Source organism: Liolophura sinensis, chromosome 1 (genome assembly GCF_032854445.1).
Source record: "Liolophura sinensis isolate JHLJ2023 chromosome 1, CUHK_Ljap_v2, whole genome shotgun sequence".
Taxonomy (NCBI): domain Eukaryota; kingdom Metazoa; phylum Mollusca; class Polyplacophora; order Chitonida; family Chitonidae; genus Liolophura; species Liolophura sinensis.
This window is the reverse complement of record NC_088295.1, coordinates 63,432,348-63,454,330: the sequence shown is the minus strand read 5'-3', so window position 1 is coordinate 63,454,330 and position 21,983 is coordinate 63,432,348. Positions and strand designations below refer to the sequence as shown.

Sequence of the window (21,983 nt, the reverse complement as noted above, 5' to 3'; positions counted from 1 at the left end):
CGACGTACTCAAGAATATTTTACTTATATGACGGCATCCAGCATTATGGGGGAAGGAAACCCAGCAGAGCACGGGGAAACCCACGACCATACGCAGGTTGCGGACAGGCCGTCCAACGTACGACTGTCAAGGAAGCCAGTATGAGCTTTCATATTCATTGGTGTTAATTAAATGTAAGCTACATGATCAATTTACTTTTCCACAGTAAGCGACATTCAAAGAGCTAGGTGACACATCTCCGTCTTCTATGATTGTCTTCAACTGATATGCTACATTTTATCTTGACATTTTGTTGTGTACACTTAATGACGCTTACAGCCCTGAGGCTATAAAGGTGTGTTCTGTGTGCCTATACATTGAAATAAAAGTTTAGAATAAAACCCCGACCGCGTTCACAAGAATCGAGTGACACTTTCATATCAGTCCAGGCTTGGCAACAGTTATTTGGGGATCTCTTGAGTTGTGTATGAATTTAGTGGTTTGTCATAGATTTTATGCCCGCTTCGGAATGCCTCGTCGTTGAGAAGAGAGATATAAGTCCATTTTAATGAAAAGTTTGCACCCTAGATGCATGTTCAAAATTAATTCACCCCTGAAACTATCTAACTTGGAAGGTTTTTTTACCTGCGAGACTCCGAATACATGTGTGCAATGAAAAATTCACTTTTTGGTAGACATTTTTAACTTGGAGGACATTCGGAAACAGAATAAAATGAGTTAACTATAGCAAATGTGTGATTTTTCAGTGAAAAACACAAGGAAAAGACAAGAGCTTGGCTAATCAGTGAAATACGAGCCACAAAACCATTCAACCTTCAGCCAATGAAGATGTTAGAAATCGGCCCATTTAATCATGAGCGATTTCTTCATTAAGGCAAGAGACATTATCGAGGAAATCTTTATGCAAGGCAACATATTTTTCAGAGAGTTCAAAGAAAAATCAATAAGTATCCACGTAAGAACGATTTCGTTTTGCAGGAATTATATCATGCTGGTTCAGTCTCAGAGATAAAAAATTTAAAGAAAAAAAAATACGAGGAAAGAAACCAGGTCTAATGGTATTTATCAGACCCAGGGGATTTCTGCAGCCTTTAAAGGACTGAGTTAGAAGATCGATATCTTTACATAATAACTCACACGTAAGGCTGAGAAAATTATCTGCTACGAATTTCCTTTGAAAACGCTGACCTAATTCACCTGCCCTATATCCCCCAATCTAATAGACTATGATCGCAGAGAAAGTCTGTTGAAACGGCTTTCATTAATATTTACAAAAAGATAAGACTATCTTATTAAGCATTCATTCTGACGTCTAGGAATAAATACGCTAACAGATGCCATCTGAGTTTACTCCCAATTACTCTATACAGAAAGATTCCAGGCAGTTGTACGTATACATATATAATGCACACTTTATGTAATATGTACACGTTCATTTCATATATGTACGCATGCATTACCTCACAAATATTACGTGTACATCTTATATCACCAGCTTCAGCGTTCTGCATCCAATCGCTGTTTCAAGGTAAAAAAAACGTAAGCTGTTTAAGTGATCAAAACGAAAATACGTGGTTAATACGAAATTCCAAGAAATGCATGGTATATGTTCCATTTCAACATAGAGTTTATGAATATTTTAAAAGGAAGTTCTTTAGAAGTATTTTGCCTCAGGTGGGTTCTTTGATGTAGCGAGGTTTTCTGTCCTTGTTATCGTCTTATGGGCTTATAATAAGCAAAATATATCTGCTTAAATCTATCATAGATATTACTGAGTGCTTCGCAAAGCACCAATCAAATAAATAAGTAAACAAAGAAAACTGTCATATAAACTTATGTAAAGAATTTCCAGTCAAAATTGGGGTCAGATGTAGAAAAGTAATATAGGAACATAGAACTGCGAAAGCACATAGCATTTTATACATCGCTTGGCTTTTTGATAAAATAGCAGGACACACTAATGCACTGATGTATTAGCTGGCGGTATACGACTGGCCTAATAGCCCCTGGATTTACTGCAATCAGAATCTTTGCATTCAATGTTTCCAACTCACACCAAATGCGGCTCTCATCTGTTAAACGACATGTCATTTATGCTATTTGATTAGATTCTGTGTCTTATTATGAGATCCAATCGCCAAAAACAGAAACTTAACTCCACATTTACAACTATTTTTTTTTGGCATCGCGATATGCCTGAGTGCACGTCACGTGACAATGGACGGTCGTCTGCCTGGTGCGACTTTTCCCCGGAACGGACACTAAATGGCACACAAACATCAGATAAGGGTATTGATTGGTTCTGATACAGATCGAAACTACGACGGAATCGATCAGGAACTCTTACGCGCTATCAGCAACACCATCGAAGGATTCCTGTCTGTGAATAGGGGCCTAAACAAGCAGTTTTACGGTCAGTTGAAGTTGGAGATCGGCTGCGAAATAATTTGCATATCTCATCCACAGTAATGGTTGCTTTCAAATCACGTTACTTGAAATAACCCAGTGTTTACTGGTAATCGAAACTAAACGTAGGCTAGGCATTGGCACAGGATTACAGATGCTGTGTTAATAGTTAGCCTTAAAGTGAGCATAAAGTGTTCATAAAGTGTTATGTATGACTATTTAACGTTTTCATGTACTGTTAGTCTGCGGACCTTTGTGTTGTATGTTATAAGCGTAACAGGCCCTGTTATATATGTACAGTGCGGACCTGGCCGAAAGCACCGCGTTCAATGCTCTGTTTATTTAACTGGATGTTCATTGGCTGTTAATTCTGTGTGTCTAAGAATAGTTGAATCCACCTGGACCGTATATAAGCCGTGTTTTCTGTGCAGAGTGGAGGTATTTTTGCTGCATCCACTGGGAGCCAGGAGAGTGTGAGACGCTCTCGTATCGAGTCCATTATTTTGATATGAGCTGGTGATGCCAGTTTCATTTGGGAGGACAGTTTTTTATGCCGGCACCGTTTGTGTACCACAGTAGTACTGATGTCTGGTTTATGTGAATTTCTGCGGAAGTCACGTTTATTGGTGTCCGGATCTTGATTATGATTATACAGTGTGGACTGTGTAATTTGTTTAACACGCTGACCTCACCTGACCGACAAGGTCGTCAAGGACTCTAAACTGAAGTTTTCAGTTTTGCAAAGGACGTTCGTTCTGCCACAAGGTGACATTACTCTACGTCTCTGAACGGCTCGTTTGTGAGCTTCTGCGGGAGCTGTGACTGATCTGAAGTGGATTATACCTCCATGCCTGTATTTACCTTGTGTTGTGCTCTGCGGGTGTGACGTCATTCAAAGGCTTGACTGTTCCAGTTCTGTGTAACCTGTGTTCGTGTTCGCTAACCTAGCGAAGTACCTGTCTAGGACAATTTGTGACTTGTGTGAATTGTGTGTTTATCCCATGGTCTTTACATTGGAATTCCTGGAATACATTCCTTGGGATGAAAAGGTGAACTGGAAACTTTTAAAGACCGGTAATACTGATGTGTATGTTGTTGTTGTTGAACTGTCTGTAAAACTGTACGTCTCGTTTATATATAAAGCATTGTTTACATTGTAATATTGAGTCACTGAGTCTGTTTTCTGTTGCCGTTTTCAATACCGTAACAGAAATTGGGGGCTTGTCCGGGAACTGATTGTTTCCCTTTTGTTTTGCACCGGATATTTGAAGTTAAACACAAGTGAGAAGCGATTGCTTAATTTTAACGGTGAATGATTCAGTGGCTAAATATTTACAATGGGAGATTTTGATCCTAAACAGTTTGTTAATGCGCCCGATCAGGATGTTTTTGAGAGTTTAAAGAAGGAAGACTTGGTTAAGTTAGGGACATTTTTAGGTTTGTCCATAAAGTCTTCATGGAGGAAAAGAGATATGCAGCATACTTTGTTGAAACATTTAGTGGAGATAGGGAAGTTTGATAGTTCTGCATTATCTGATTATGAGTTCGAGGGTCAGTCTGATGCCGAGCTTAAGTTTAAGCAGTTAGAGTTAGAAAAGTTGAGATTGGAGAAAGAGGAAAAAGAGAAAGAGAGGGAATATGAGGAAAAAGAGAAAGAGAGGGAACATGAGATAGAGTTAGAAAAGTTGAAAATGCAGAGAGAGAGAGAGGAAAGAGAGAGAGAAGTGCAGAAAGAGGAAAAGGAAAGAGAGAGGGAAGTGCAGAGAGAGGAAAGAGAGAGGGAAGTGCAGAGAGAGAGAGAGGAGAGAGAAATGCAAGAAAGAGAGAGGGAAAGAGAATTGGAGTTTCAAATGAAAAAGTTAGAGATTGAGAGAGATGAGAAACCGGGTCCTTCCAGTAGACAGGGTTCAGGATTTGATGTGACCAAATACATTCGGTTAGTTCCATCCTTTCAGGAAAAAGAGGTGGATAAGTATTTTCTGCATTTTGAGAAAATTGCAACTAGTTTGCAGTGGCCTAAAGAGTTCTGGACTATGTTATTACAGAGTGTGCTAATTGGAAAGGCCAGGGAAATTTACACTCAGTTAAGTGTAGAGAATGCTTCCAATTATGACTATGTGAAAGAGGTAATTTTGAAGGGTTATGAATTGGTGCCTGAAGCTTACCGCCAGAAATTTCGTAACTGTGAAAAAGGTAGAGATCAGACATACGTTGAGTTTGGTCGAGCTAAGGAGCAGTTGTTTGATCGCTGGTGTATAGCCAAGAAAATAGGCAGGGATTTTGAAAGTTTGCGTCAGCTTGTGCTGGTAGAAGAGTTCAAGCGTTGTATTCATAATGATGTAAAGGTGTTCGTTGATGAGCAGAAGGCGAGTACACTTGAAGAGGCAGCCAGTTTAGCTGATGATTATTCCTTGACACATAAGGTTACATACACGGGTAAGCCATTTAATTCATTTACACGTAGAAATACCCAGTCACATGCAACAGGTAGAGGTAGCTCTACACAGAAGAGTTCTACACCAGGCTCCAATGGTTCTACAGCTCATGGTTCACGTAGTTCAGATTGGAATAGTAGTCCTCGAAATAGGGTCACTTGTAATTTTTGCAAGCGGGTAGGTCACGTGATGAGTGAATGTTACAAGTTGAAAAGGATACGGGAAGCTCAGAATGAGTCTAAGCCCACAGGTCTTTGTGTTGCAATGCACAAAACATTGCCGGAAGTTACATCAGCAGTTAAAAGCAGATCTGAGTTAGCTGATACGGAATTGGATAAGATTCCCAAATGCTCTATGGATAGCTTCGCTCCGTTTATCAATTCTGGTTCAGTGTCGCTTAGAAGCGACATGTCTGGTGCTACCCCTATAAAGATATTAAGGGATACTGGGGCATCTCAGTCTCTGTTGTTGATGAATACTCTGCCCTTTTCTGAAGAGTCATACTCTGGGGTTCGTGCCCTTATTAGAGGTGTAGAGTCTAGTGACTTTGTCAGTGTTCCCCTTCATGATATTTATTTGTCATCAGATTTGATATCTGGACCTGTCAGGGTAGGCATTAAGCCTTCATTACCTTTTGAGGGTATTCATTTGTTGTTGGGAAATGACTTAGCACATGATAAGGTTACTGTTGATCCCTTAATGGTTGATAAGCCTTCTCTGAATTCAGTCACAGAGCCAGTTGAAAGCGAGATAGCGGGTTTATATCCGTCCTGTGTTGTTACAAGAGCTATGTCTAGAAAAGTCAGTACAGACCAGGGTAGTACTGTTGATTTGAGTGAGACTTTTCTCAACAACATGTTGGATGGAGATTCTTCCAAATTAGACAGCCAGCAGGAAGTAGATACTAATTTTATTAGTGGTGATCAGCCATTTTGTAGGACTGAGTTGATTGCTGAACAACACAGTGATCCAAGTATTTCTTGCTTGTTTAATGATGCAGCTAAAGATGGTGAATCTTTACCTGACCCATGCTACTACTATGTCAAGTCTGGCATATTGATGCGGCAGTGGAGGCCTCCCGATGTTTTCTTGGAGGATGAATGGGCAGTTAAGCATCAGGTAGTTGTGCCCAAGTCTTATCGGAAAGACATACTGACCATAGCGCATGAAACGCCGTTAGCAGGTCATTTAGGTGTTAATAAGACCTATCATAAGATTCTCAGTCATTTTTATTGGCCAGGAATAAGGAAAGATGTTACTGAATTTTGCAGGTCTTGTCATGCATGTCAGTTAGTGGGGAAACCTAACCAGACAATCCCCAAGGCAGCCTTGAGGCCTATTCCTGCAATTGGCGAGCCATTCAGTAGAATCTTAATAGATTGTGTTGGTCCGCTACCTAAGACAAAGTCTGGAAATCAGTATATGTTAACCATAATGTGTACTTCAACTCGTTTCCCTGAGGCAATTCCACTAAGGAATATTACTGCCAAGACTGTAATTAAGGCTTTAGTTAAGTTCTTCACCATGTTTGGTCTGCCTAAGTCAGTACAGTCAGACCAGGGTTCAAATTTCATGTCTGGTGTGTTCCAACAAGTTATGCATGAGCTAGGTATTAGCCAGTATAAATCCTCAGCTTATCACCCACAAAGTCAAGGAGCACTAGAGAGATTCCATCAGACACTGAAAAGTATGATAAGGACTTACTGCTTTGAGACAGGGAAAGATTGGGACGAGGGTGTACCTTTGTTAATGTTTGCTGTAAGAGAGTCTGTACAAGAGTCACTTGGATTTAGTCCATTTGAGCTTGTGTTTGGCCATACTGTGCGTGGTCCACTACAGTTGTTCAAGGAAAAGTTTGTGTCTGGTGATAGTGACAATGTTAACCTATTACAGTATGTGTCAAGTTTTCGTACTAAGCTCAACAGAGTATGTGAGTTAGCCAGAGAGAATCTTACAGCTTCTCAGAAGAGGATGAAAACTAAGTATGACAAAGAGACAGTAAGACGCAGATTTGAAGTTGGTCAGAAGGTATTGGCCTTACTTCCAGTTAGTGGTAAGCCACTTGAAGCTCGTTATTTTGGACCTTATGTAGTAGACAAGAGGCTAAGCGATCTTAATTATATTATTTTCACTCCTGATCGGCGCAAATCTAGACAACTTTGTCACATTAACATGTTAAAGCCATATGTAGACAGAGATAGCACTGATCTCAATGTTGTACATCCTAGTGGAGTTGTTACCTCTAACTTATGCCCTGATTCAGCTGTTAGGGATGATCAAGATTTTGACTTAAGGTTCCGGTCAGCCAAACTCCAGAATTCAAGTATTCTGGAGGACATTGATTCTGTGTTGGGTCATCTGGAATATCAGCAACGCCAGCAGTTGAAGGATTTGGTTCGTCGATATGAACATTTGTTCCCTGATGTTCCAACCAGGACTGAGTCCATCTATCATGATGTTGAAGTTGGAGATTCCAAGCCGATTAAACAACACCCATACAGACTGAACCCAACTAAAACTGAATACTTGAGAAAAGAAGTTCAGTATTTACTGGAAAATGATCTGGTCGAGCCCAGTAACAGTAACTGGAGTTCACCTTGTATTCTTGTGCCAAAACCAGATGGGACGTACCGTATGTGTACAGACTATCGCAAAGTGAATGCCGTCACTAAAGCAGACAACTTTCCCATTCCAAGGATCGACGACTGTATCGATGCCGTGGGAAAGTCCAACGTTGTATCCAAGTTTGACCTATTGAAAGGATTTTGGCAAGTACCGCTCACGCAGCGCGCTCGTGAGGTGTCAGCGTTTGCTACCCCAGATGGTTTATACCAGTACAAAGTCATGCCCTTTGGGATGAAGAACAGCCCTGCCACCTTTCAACGACTTGTGAACAACGTTACATCAGGCCTTAAAGGGTGTCGTGTTTACATCGACGATGTAATTATATTCAGTGACACTTGGGAGGAACATTTAATTATCATGGAGGCATTATTTGCGAGACTGTCCCAAGCCAATCTTACAGTAAATTTGGCCAAGTGTGAGTTTGGTTGTGCTTTTGTCACATATCTAGGGCATGTTGTCGGACAGGGTCAGGTAAAACCTGTTAATTCTAAAATCAGTGCTATCTCTTGTTTTCCAGTGCCAAGTTGTAAGAGAGGGTTAAAGCGTTTTTTGGGCATGGCAGGTTATTATCGTAAGTTCTGTAGGAACTTTTCATATGTTAGTGAGCCATTAACTCTGCTGTTAAAGAAAGGTGCTAAATTCTTGTGGTCCATTGAGTGTCAGAGATCTTTTGATAGATTAAAGGCCATGCTAAGCAGCGGCCTCATACTTGTAGCACCTGATTTTAACTTACCATTTAAGCTAGCTGTTGATGCTAGTGATATATCTGCTGGGGCAGTTTTGTTACAAGAAAATGAAACAGATCACGTTGATCACCCTGTATGTTTTTTCTCTCGCAAATTTGACAAGTGCCAGAGAAATTATTCGACAATAGAAAAGGAATGTCTGTCCTTGATTCTAGCATTACACCATTTTGAAGTATATGTGACTTCGTCAAGTTACCCCATTGTTGTGTATACAGATCACAATCCCTTAACTTTCTTGCACAAACTAAAAGGTAAAAACCGAAGATTGTTACGGTGGAGTTTGCTTTTGCAAGAATTTAATCTAGAGATTAGACACATAAAAGGGAAAGATAATGTGATTGCTGATTGTTTGTCACGTGTCTAGGGTTTTCTGCAGCTTTGTTTTTATAGACTGTGGTAAACGTTATTATTATTCATAATTATGAATATGTTAAAGAAAGTTTTATGCAAAACTTTCTTTCCCTGAAGGGTGGGGGTGTTATGTATGACTATTTAACGTTTTCATGTACTGTTAGTCTGCGGACCTTTGTGTTGTATGTTATAAGCGTAACAGGCCCTGTTATATATGTACAGTGCGGACCTGGCCGAAAGCACCGCGTTCAATGCTCTGTTTATTTAACTGGATGTTCATTGGCTGTTAATTCTGTGTGTCTAAGAATAGTTGAATCCACCTGGACCGTATATAAGCCGTGTTTTCTGTGCAGAGTGGAGGTATTTTTGCTGCATCCACTGGGAGCCAGGAGAGTGTGAGACGCTCTCGTATCGAGTCCATTATTTTGATATGAGCTGGTGATGCCAGTTTCATTTGGGAGGACAGTTTTTTATGCCGGCACCGTTTGTGTACCACAGTAGTACTGATGTCTGGTTTATGTGAATTTCTGCGGAAGTCACGTTTATTGGTGTCCGGATCTTGATTATGATTATACAGTGTGGACTGTGTAATTTGTTTAACACGCTGACCTCACCTGACCGACAAGGTCGTCAAGGACTCTAAACTGAAGTTTTCAGTTTTGCAAAGGACGTTCGTTCTGCCACAAGGTGACATTACTCTACGTCTCTGAACGGCTCGTTTGTGAGCTTCTGCGGGAGCTGTGACTGATCTGAAGTGGATTATACCTCCATGCCTGTATTTACCTTGTGTTGTGCTCTGCGGGTGTGACGTCATTCAAAGGCTTGACTGTTCCAGTTCTGTGTAACCTGTGTTCGTGTTCGCTAACCTAGCGAAGTACCTGTCTAGGACAATTTGTGACTTGTGTGAATTGTGTGTTTATCCCATGGTCTTTACATTGGAATTCCTGGAATACATTCCTTGGGATGAAAAGGTGAACTGGAAACTTTTAAAGACCGGTAATACTGATGTGTATGTTGTTGTTGTTGAACTGTCTGTAAAACTGTACGTCTCGTTTATATATAAAGCATTGTTTACATTGTAATATTGAGTCACTGAGTCTGTTTTCTGTTGCCGTTTTCAATACCGTAACAAAAGTCAGACACTAAGAATGAATTAATTAGTAAACGAGTATTCCAGAAATGTTCTTAAAATATTTTTAAAATTGTGCACCTCTTATCAACAAAATAAATAGTAAACAATCGTCAGTACCTAGCCACCCATTTGGTGACGCCATTTTGCCATGTTATAGCTATCTAGAGTGACGTCACAAACCCAGGAGCTCTCCCGTACCGTTGGTACTAAACAATATGCCAATGACAAAATACAAATATAAACGCCAGATACCCAAGCAAAGAGTATCAGTTCTGTCGGGTTTTCAAAGGGCCGATGTTTCTTTAGCCTGTCGCTCTGTCCTTGCGATCTTCGTGGGCACAAGCGTCGTGTTTTAGCAGTCCTGTTCGTCCTCGTCTTCGACCTGCATTAGGCCTGCCTGGCTGTATCGACATCAGGGAATTTACCGACAAAAGCAGGACCTTCTGATTTATAAGAGACTCTGTCATGCAGATTTCAGGATAATATTTGCGTAATAAATCTGACTTTGCTAGGGGAAAATAATGCAACGCCACAGTATTTCTCTTCAAGCAATGATTCCCCTTAGACTGTTTTCTTGCCAGTTCACCCTGACTGAAGTTACTGCGGTCTCCTGGCCAACATGTACCCATTGTGAAACGGGCAGCCTTTCTCAGTTTACTGTTCATAAACATACTGGCCAAAATGCATCAGTTTAACACTTAAACTAACCGCAAAATTCAATCCGCAGTTATTCACTACAAGAAACCACGCTGACAACCCAAAGCTGAAAGATGTTTTTGATGTGACAGCCAATAATCACGTGACGCTTTCAGCACTAGTGATTGGCCAAGTTCATAAGGGCTTCTACAAGATGGCTACTCGGAGTGAATTGTAAATCACTGACATATCCTCAATGCTGAACTTTATCTTCTCGGCTTTCAAAATTTTATAGAAGATTTTACATATTTTTCTGTGGTAACTGTGTCCTATATCCCTTTTTTCTATGTATATATAGTGACAGACTTTATGTTCACTTTAAGTAATAGCTACTGACTTTCACTGCGGCACGAGGAGGTTAAGATATGCAACTTTTTGAAATTTAGTAATAGACTATCGGTTAAACATTCCGAAATGAGACGAAAACGTGACAGTTTTTTTCAGGCAATGTAACAGTAGAAAATTTTAATTTATAGGCTGGCACATTTCAACCCTCTAGGCAATCGTGACGTCGTCGCTTTACGACACAATGGGGTAAATCACTGTAGTTTAACCCGGGCGATCATATATGATTGTCATAGTTATCTCGAGTGCATGACTTAAGTTATCTGACCTAACTTGGAAATCCTTTAAAATAGATATTTAATGTAATAAAATTCATCAATTATGGATAATATTAACTACTATATATCCACAGCTATGGTTTAATTCATTGATGTCAAGCAAGGAACTGAGGGCACAAAATGATGTTTTACTCCATTTTGATCAGGACGTCGTATCCTCACAGCTCAAAAGCATCTTATTAACTATACGTGAGGGATATCAAACGACTGCCTGGATACGACGGATCTAATTCATTTTAAAATAATAATAAATTTTAAAATAATAATAAAATTCATTTTAAGAAAAAATGAATAGTACATAATAAACTACACACTTGCGTTCCAGGAGGTCATTTCTTGTGAAAATTTGCACTTTCTTGTCTAAAATCTCCGTGTGATAATGATTTTGTTAAAATGGTCCCTTCTCTTACAGTTTCTGTGGTTAAGCTGATTTGTGATAACCAATGTCCAACCACGCATTTTATACAGTAGATCAATTATGTCGGTCAGTGATTAGTTTGGAAAAAACGTTGAATGGTGGCACAGAAGAAGATGGTTTGTAAGCCATAAACTATCGTCCACATGACTAAGCAATAAATTTAGCACAAGAAGAAGTTTTTGAGTCAAAGGTAAGATTCATAGCGGGACTAACAGCAATATACACATGTACAACATCCTTCACCTGACGACACAATCCAAAATGGATTTGTGAACTGTAACGATCTTCTGTAATTGTGCGCATTTCGTGAAGTTTACAGTCACAGGAAACTAATCATATCAATTCATAAACATTAACATATACATCAAAGACCAAGATTGATCCATAGCTTTTATATTACCTACATAAGCGAGACAATCGGGTTCTATGTCTAGTCGTGACAAACTTAAAATAAGCAGTTCTGGTCCTTCCTAGCTTGTGACTCACAAGGGATTAGGCCAAACAGAACTTGTGCCTTTTTCAGTCAATGGATTCTGTGAATGAGTGGAGGATTGTCTTTGTGGGTCTTTGGTGTGATGTTCCAATGGCAGGCAACAAGGTTGAACTGAACATGTCCAAAATAATATTACTGCAACTAGAACATAAATCGCAGACACACTAGGGGGGCCTGACGTTGTACATATGGAATCTCGCTGGGGTTCCTTTCTCCCCATTTACGGACCCTAGAGAATCAAGCGCCGTCGTCAATGTTTTTGAAATTTCTATCAGGATTTACTAGGGCAATAGTTTCTCTTCCACGGATGTAAACTGGGTTGAAATCTTTTTCCGCTACGCAGGCGTTAGGAATAGATCCGGTGTTCGTGGACACCATGTCATTAAAAGTGTAAGACAAGGCACTGTGGTTTCACCTGTCGTCTCCCAGAGGAACTAGTTTCGTCTTAATTCCTCGGACGGCCAAGTGGAGTATAATTGATCACGATATAAAGACGCCATTGCGCCGTCGATAGGGCTAATAAACGGAAACAATTGGCCATACACGGTATTATGCTGGGGGTGAGGGGTAGAGGAGAGCTTAAATCAATAGAAAATCGAGTTCAGTCGTTGACATCCTACCGTTCGCACACAGCTTTCAAATATTGATCATAGAGCAATACTTCTCGTCTCGACCCATCGGAATGACGTCCGGTGTTCGTCTCTTCCATTAGAAGTCACCTGGGATTTTGGCGTCTAACGTAACGATACATCAGCCAGCCTGATGGATACCATCGTCGATCCCCTTGTGACCGACTCGCTGCACGATCTACATTCGCATACATGTATTCCCAACACGCCAAGTTTGGCTGCAAACACAAATGACTGCGGCAGCACACGGTAAATTTGGCAGGGAGCCGATGGGGTGTTTTTATGCTAAGAGAATTCATATAAACCTATATATATTGTAGCGTCAACATGTGACTCCGCATTGTCGAATGCTGACAGAGTATAACGTATATACATTTGCCAACTGCTGGATATGCCATGTGGATTGTTTTTTTTTCTCTTCAGAAGCTCACCAGTCAACGAATATTGTATAGTAACACCGCTGATCATATAAAGCTGCTAATATACAGGATATAGATTTGTCAGCTACTGGTTGTATCGTGTATTTTCACGTAATCACTCATTCACATGATATAATGGTAACAATAAGGAACATAAGAGACTATAGAGACTGTATATCTGAAGGAATAGACATGAAAGCAATAAACTTGTTTTTGTCCCTAAACAGCGTATATGATTAACTGAACACAAAACGTTATGGAAACTACCACTAATGACATAGATGTGTCTACAATACACACGTTGAAATAGCAAGTAATAGTGGATGATGACATCATATCTCCAAAGTGCTTCCTTTAATTACCATTAAGATAATTTAGCAGCCATGCATGCACAGTAGCGGGCAAAAAATATCAGTGACGTCCCCTTACATTAATAATTAAACACACGTCTCGTGCTCGTGGTGCATAAGCAAATCTACATGTAGAGGCATTTTGAATTTATACAAGTATAGCTCATTTGCCAGGAATCTTCATAATCAGGTTTCAGTTGCAGAAATGTATTCATCAAAGCTGTCCGCCGTAAACAGATATCGACAGAGGGACATGAGATTCGCAAGGTAATCAAATACGGCTATACAGCGCTAATCAAATACGGCTATACAGCGCCTATGTTTGGACTGGTGATATCCACCCACATGGCCATGCACAGGTGCAGCTGGTACTAATGACTAATCTTTGTTATGCTGCAGGACAACTGCAGTTTAATTAAAATTCAGTTCCTGGAAATGCAATCCGCAAAATTTTCCATGAGATTCTTTTTTTGCGTAAATATGATATGATGTAAGTCGAATATATTTCAGCAATTTCACTTCCGTCGTGTATGTATCTGATTCTGTTTGATGCTGACAATCTATCATTGCGCGCTGTTGTGGAAAAAAAAAACACACACACACACACACAAATAAAAAAATGATCCCAATTTGGACAGCAGTTTCTGTGTCCGGGTGAAAAGATCACAGTATAACAAGATCCTTACCTTAGTAGCTAACAGGATCTGATTAGCTCAATGAGCGCCCCGTTAGAAGCTTGTTTTAGGATTGATCATCATTAGTGTAGACTGTTCCAGCTATTATCGAGTCTTCTCTCTTCTTGCAGCCAACTCAGGGTAAAACAGCCAAGGGTGACAGTGCCTGGGAGCTGTTGCTTGTACTGGCAACGTCAAAACCTGCCTGTCTAGGGCTTACACTTGGTGCACAGGAAGCTGAAGTCGCGCGTCAAGGCTATTTGGCTGCTTTATGCAGAAAGGACACCGACTACAAGGAACGGTCTCAGACAAGACATCGCAGCTGTGAGCCTTGTGCATTATAGTTCGGAAATTTGTCGCCGGGCGGACCTCCTACACAGCCAGTGGCAAATATTGTTTGGGATCCTGTCACCCATCAGCCCTTCACGTCAGCAAAGGCAGGCAACCTGTTCCAGAGCAACACAACACTGGACTAGCTGGTGGCGCGAAGAATTCAACCCTTGCCTTGTGATCAATACGTGCTGTTTGGACGAGCGGCTCAATTGGCGAGCAGAACTGACTAGCTGGTATTTCCACTCGGCACCAAAATATCATTATTCCTAAAGGCTTGAGGGAGCTAGACGAAGCATAGATTAGTAGTACTGGGAACAGAACATTGTATCTCTACCTTAACAACATTTAGAGACTGCGTGTTAAGGATTCGAGCCACTTGACTCGGTGGGATTGCAAATATTCGTCGGTTTCCTTCAACGACCATCAGGAATTATCGGAAAATGAATAAATCATGTGTGTAAAACACTCCAGGTGAACATTCGTCCATGTTTATTGCTTGGGTGGAACATAATACATTGAAGAGGAAAGAGAGTAGCGCGTTTGCCTTGGTAGGCCAATGGACGAGATAGCTTCAAAAGTATAGTTGTTGGTGGAGCTCTGTTTAACTCAGTAAATCGGTCATATGGTTATCGTGTAACGTCACATATTATTCACTTCAGAACAGCTGAAATTATTCGGCAAAACTGAGTAATATTGGTAGAACGTGTCCAACCCTGAAAAACGAAATTTGACGTGGCGTGGTAACAAACAGATAGCACGCAAAGCAGTAGTTGGCTGAGAGTTGTTTGTTTGGTGTGTAGCTTTTGGATTATTTATCACAATGGAACAACTTTGGTACATATATTTCCTGCTTATCTCGTTATGTGTGTATCTTTTCAGTTGCAAGAAAACTGCTTTAAAAGCCAAAGATACGAATTTAAAAGAATATGTCCCCTATTTATAGCGTTGTCAGTGCTGGGTGGAGGAAATCAGACAGAGTATTCTTCGTGGCCAGCCATTCCCCATCTTGACAGCTAGTGAGATACCTGAAAATTCCCCTGGCGTAAAAGTGATAGCATCTGAGGCCGATTCCATAAACTCAGCATGGACTTTCGAAATTTGACAGTTTGGGCTCCTTAGCTCTGTACTATGCACTGAATGGGTTTTTAAAATAATAATAACAATAAGTAAATCGCCTTATAGAACCAGATTCTGGACTTTCATTAATTCGGATATGTGATGTCTATTAGTCATGGGCCTATCTACTACCAAGACAACCTCTAAGTATGCACGGCCATAATGCTAACGTTATGCAGATTCTTGCTCTCTTTCTGTCTTCAGTTGCTTTTCCTTATATACCATGACGACATCTTATGGCCTAACGTGTTTTATAAATCAGGATAAATACCCGCTGCCATTTACATGCAGCTCAGTCTCTGACTTCATATGTATATACTTATTACAAAGGGTCATGCGTAAATAGTTCACAACATAGTCCACTTCCACGTTCTGTCACTGAAATATTTAACATCCAATATTTTACCATGCATCATCATAAAATATGTTTGCCGTATGTACACAAACGCGGGTATATTTATTTATTGATCTGATCGTTGTTTAAGGCCACATTCAAGGAATTTACTCTTATACGATGGCGGTCAGATGTACGGGTGGAACAAAAACGGAAAAACCACCAGCATTTGGCAAGCTACCTACGAACTTTCTCACCTGTAACCTATACAGATTATTGGAAGTGGTCTTTGATGAACGTTACGCTGCGCTAAGCTTCGTCGGCCGTTAATTGTCACCAAGGCTTTTCAAACAGTGAGAGCTGAGGAAATCTCCAAATACCCTGTCAAAGGCCAGGTTTGAACCTGCAGGATTTATATAATGCACTGCAAGAAATACGAATCCAATATTTATTTATTTTTTTGATTGGTGTTTTACGCCGTACTCAAGAATATTTCACTTGTACGACGGCGGCCAGCTTTATGGTTGGAGGAAACCCACGACCATCCGCAGGTTGAGGCCAGACCTTCCCACTTACGACCAGAGAGGAAGCCAGCATGAGCTGGGCTTGAACTCACAGCGACTGCATTGGTGAGAGCTTCCTGGGTCATTACGTTGCGCAAGCACGCTACCCAACTGAGCCACGGATACCCCACGAATCCAATAACTTTTCGCGTTTTTTTGAATAGAAACATATGAAACATAAATGGAAAAGTAAAATGTACAAAAATGCTTTAACAGGGATCAATGAAACCTCGAAGACAGCGTTTTAGCACATAATAAAATTAACTTAAAAACTGATGATGCGAGGGAAGCAGCAAAAGCAGCAGTGCTGCTTGGCAAATGGATCTCCATGTAAAGTCAACTGACATAAAATCCATTTATGTGAAAGATTTGTATTTTGAACCAAGGCTTTGTGTGGGAATCAAGGCTAACGAAATTGCCAGTCATGTCATTGGAGGTAAGGGCCAGTCAGGAGGCTTGTAACATATATATCCCGCACGTACCCAAGTCTCCATTTTGCTGCCAGACACAAAACAAGGTGGACCCTCGTACGTTATGAACTATTCAGTATTCAGGGGCGTCAGTCATGATGATTACATGATTACGAACGTTGGTGTTGTCATACGAAACCGGAGAAAAGATTGTACTGAGGCCTCTCAGCGTGTGCTGTGTGATAGTCGATAAACGATATTGAGCATGACTGGTGATCGACAATGTGCATTGCGTTCGTGAGTACAAAATAGCTGCATATAACGGATAATGATTCTAGATTGTACCATCCTGTCTAAAGAGTTAAATACGAAGAATCAGACCTGCGCGCTTCTGACACACCCAATTTTGTAATTTCACCATTCATGTCGATCTTTTCATGTTACCGTAGACAGTTGTCCTTTAGTAATTAGAACACACGAGTTACGTGTTCAAATCCGGCCTTGGACATGGAGTGTGTACATGTAGATTACCCCGCTTTCACTGTTTGTCAGACCTTGGGGTTCACATTGTTATTATGGCCGTTTGCGCAACGTTAGTTACAGACCTTTGTCTTCCATCAACAAGCTCGTCAGTAACTTGCCAAATGTCGATGATTCATCCCGGGCACTCCGGTTTCCACTACTCATAACACTGACCGCCATCATATGAGTGAAAACGTGCGGAGTATGGTGTTATCAAATAAATCAATGCCCCGCTCCAAATACTGCTTTTGAAAACCATGCAGCGTTTCATGCATATAGTTTATTTACAGTGTCGAATATTTCTCAGAACGGTACATATATCTTTGCCCCAACTTTTCAATATCCCAGCACAATTCTGTAAATTTCGGAATCAGATGTATACAACTTGGTCGAAGCACTCATGCAAGTTATAATGCCATAAAAGTGATGGTTACGTAGTGATAGCCCTCCAAAAATGCACTCTCGATTAAAAACACCAACTTTTCGTGAAAACGAGGCATTGTGTTTTTAATTTACAGTATGAAGATCAACGTTAACCAGAAAACTATCTTTACTGAAACTTTCATGAGTATTTCTACGTGCTGTCAAAGTTTCGTTTTAGTTAACGTTTGTCTTCATACTGTTAATTAAAAACGTGTAAAACATAAACTTTATAATGTGATGACTTTTGTCATACTTTAGCAAGTTTAAAATCCTCATTTCTCCCTTGGTATACCAGGCATCATCCACAGTACAGTGGACTAACGAAGTCGCTGTGGAGAAAACATTGTATATCGGGGAAGAGTTCTAATCTCTATGACACTTTTCTACTTTTGTGGGAGCAAAGAAAAAAGCCGTCTTGCATTAAATGAGTGTTGGATAAGCTATGGTATTACGTAACATTTGGCTACCATAGCGACATCATACATAAGGCAGAAAGTTATTTGTTATATATTTATTAAATGGTTGGTACAAAACTGCGTCCTCAACAATTTTTTAGAAAGTTACCTTTGTAGAGCAGTGATTGTCAGTGACTGTACAGTGTCTAATGCCAAAAGAAAAGATATTTCAGTGTGACTGGAACCGGCTACAATTTTCGATTTTATAACCTCTATATCGCTTCGGTGCATTTTTGCAGCTTTATAAGCCGTTTGCTTGCTATATAACAGGGAAAAGACGTGTAAAACAGAACCGAAAAAGAAGTAGCCTTACGAGTGTGTCAGCAGCTGTCACTCACTTCTATAGTCAGTTTTGCTACTCGAGGTCCACAGTTTCTGCACTGGGACCGATTCCCCGCCTTACCATACCAGGTCCTTTTTTGACCAAATGAATGCATAGATGGGAGAAAATCAATTTAACAGACAAAAATATGCGCCAATCACAAGTAAGTAAACATCCCGAGAGATTCATGGAATTATTTTTCAAAATCTGAGCAAATTTTCGTATAGTGTTTACTCACAAGCTGACCAAACATATGCATCATCCAAAACCTGTCAGTTATCGTCATTCCTGAGAAGGTATACAAAGGCAAAAATCAACAAACACAACAACAAAAATAACAAAAAACAAGCATAAAAATACAATAAAACAGAAAAACAATAAAACACACTTTATTTGTATCACATTTGATATATTTTACAGTGGGAACCTTATTTCGATCAACTGAACAGCGGAGACAGAAAGCCAGTTAAAGTCAGGTAAAACAAAATTTATATAGCCAAGTGTGTCTTTGAACTGAACACGTTGGTTGACCAAGCAAAGTGTCTGGTTTATGGTTCCTAGAATAAAGGCGTGCTTGTCGATATCACAGACAGTTTCATTGCTCGTATTTCATTCAAGGAACATTTTTTCCAAAAAAGTTGCAAGGCTGTTTGAGAATCAACAACATAAGAGTCAATTGACCACAAATGAAATACGAGTGTTTTCCAAACAGTGTATCGACCACACCTGAAATAGGGCGAGACAGGTGGGTCTTGGGCAAAAAACAAAACCTAGTTTATATCGTGGTGAGCTTGGGACAGTTTTGACTTTTTGAGGCAAGCTCTGTCGTTTCATGATCTATGATCTTAGGTGCATTTTTACAGAATCATTAACCCAATGGACAGAGTGTAGTGGCAGTGGCAAGAAAGTTTTGATATTTGATGGATGACAAGAAAACTTTGTTTGATCTGCAAGGAAGAAATCACCTAATTCAATTCTTCCAGAATCAGACACTTTACTTCATTCCATTTATTTATTTGACTGGGATTTAACGCAGTACTCAAGGAGTTTCACTTAGACAACATCGGTCAGTTGTATATGTGTTCGGAAGCACCAAGATGGAGTAAATCAGCAAACTCTAGCAAGCCTCAGAAGGACCTCCCTGCTGGAATTAAACCACTTTTTCGTGTGTTGTGGCGCTTGAAAGGCACGTGCCAGCGTTATCCACGGTTCCTTGTCGTTATATGACTGAAAAACTTGTTTTGTACAACGTAAACGCGCCAAGCATTCATAGATATATTTCCAGAACAAAGAAGACAAATGGCCGATGATCGAAGAACATTGTTTTCTGCAAAGTTGAAAGGGAAACGAAGACCATCCAAAGGTGGAAATGGTAAAACTGGTACGCACCAGCCTGGCAACGTCACCAGCACCGCCCAGTATAGACAAACACTCTGCAAGACGACATCCTTCGTAAGCATACTACTTATAGACCTCCATGCCTATATAGGTAAAGTAATTTATTCCTTAAATTTGAAGATTTTCTTATTGTCAGAAATTTACATGATAAGAAGAGTGTCCGCCTCGAAGTCGGGAGACCTGGGATCAAACCCAGAAAAATATCGTCATAATCTCAAGCATTCTGCGTGAAGCGAAGCACTATCATCAGTACTGAGCTGGCTTCCAAGATGTCCCGGTGATGTTTTCGTCGATAAAAGAAAAAGTTCGACAATCTTCCAGAAACACGCCTAGTGCTGTTCTTAAATAAATGGCCATATCAAATGACTTTAAAATGGTACTTGTTGCTGCCCCGCTTGGCGCTCAGTACTGCATGAGAGGCTCGAGCAAGGAAGCAGAACTGGTTAGCCCGGTGTCAGCATAATGTGACCGGGTGGGGTGCACTGTCTGATGTCTTCGGTGTGATACTTCAGTGGCGGTAGCACTTGGACGGAACGGACTCGCCCTATCACAAGAAGACAGTGTATGTGCACACACCTAATGATTCCTCGTCGTCATATGACTGAAAAACTTGTTTTGTACAACGTAAACGCGCCAAGCATTCATAGACATATTGCCAGAAATTAAAACTAAAGCACCAAGCTTTGTATTATAATACACATGTTGCATAAAGATCGAAAGTTTGAACTGACCAAGTCTGAATTCTTGTCTCACAGGCTTGCATATGTTTCTCACCATCGCAGGTTCATTTGATGTCGGTAACTAGTTGATTTACAGTATGCAGACCAGTAATTATCGTTCAAATCTGAGAAAACAGCCTGGCTTTCTAAAGATACTTAAGAGTCAAAAAACCTAATCCCCTCTCTACCTTATAAGTTATATTACATTGTCTGCGTTAAACCTTACATTTTACTTTTAACTTACTTGCCACCAACTGGCAGAGTAGTATAATGTGCTGTCGCTAGAGCCCAAAATTATACCCCACCACCACCCCCGCACCCCCCTCTTCTATATAAGGTATAATACACCAAATATGTCATCATCGAACCTTTTCGGAACTTATTTGTTATTAACTGGTTGAGTGGTAAAACGCGCTGTCGATTCTTCTTTCCATCACCCTTAAACTTGAACAAAACCGTGAAAGTGAAATAATTTTGAAGAATTTTCAAGTCATTTTTTACACAAGCTGCAGTACTTAAATTAATGACGCATTATATATTTCAGAAGAAAGCATTTTTACAGAGAACGATAAATTCTTCAAGTACTAAAAGTACAAACAAACGGTTGAAATGCCACGAATCATTCTACACGTTTCAGGAAACAACTCAATTAAAAGATTTTGCCGAACTGTCTTTTAATTATGCTATGAAGAGAAGTTAAAGCCGCGAGCATAGGCCCACTCCGCTAATATCGTTCCGCTCATGTGAGCTATGATTAACTGTAGTCCAAGTACAGATGTAACGGTTCTAACACTACATCAAGCGTTTTCAGCATGTTGATGTGTGTATGCTCACTAAGTGGTATCATGGCTGTTGCGCCAGGTGCTGTGGTGCTTGAAATTACGTAGTTAATCGAAAATTACCGAAGAGTGTGTCCCTGTATATGTGGTCAGGCGCAAAGTAGCCACTTCTTCATAAACGGCCAACATCCTTGTGACGTTGGTTAGAAGGGCGCTCTCTCGACAAGCTATTGTGAGTGATAGACTCAATTCTGTGACGTCATAAACACTTTTTGAAACTAATGACGCCATTTTATTGTGGCGTCATAATCACAATCATTCTACGTCAAGCGAAGCACTATCATCAGTACTGAGCTGGCTTCCAAGATGTCCCAGCGATGTTTTCGTCGCTAAAAGAAAAAGTTCAACAATCTTCCAGGAACACGCCTAGTGCTGTTCTTAAAAAAATTGCTAAAGCGCCGCTGGAATTTTCATGTATACCTGAATTAGAGTAAGTATAATAACTTAGACGTTAGTTGTTTTCGGCGATAATACACTCGTTTTATTTTTATTTTTTTGGTTGGGGGGGGGGGGGGGGGGGTAGTTACCGTGCATAATAATTAACTGTCGGAA

General features: G+C 40.3%; 1 protein-coding gene across 1 annotated transcript in view; it reads right to left on the bottom strand.

Annotated features, from left to right (window-relative positions):
• The window catches only part of LOC135479394 (synaptotagmin-12-like), a 72,064-nt gene extending 57,579 nt beyond the window's left edge, over positions 1-14,485 (bottom strand). The window contains exon 1 of the mRNA XM_064759222.1: positions 14,010-14,485. The gene's annotated coding sequence lies outside the window, so the exon portion shown is untranslated. The remainder of the gene's footprint in view (positions 1-14,009) is intronic.
• Positions 14,486-21,983: the final 7,498 nt, after the last annotated feature.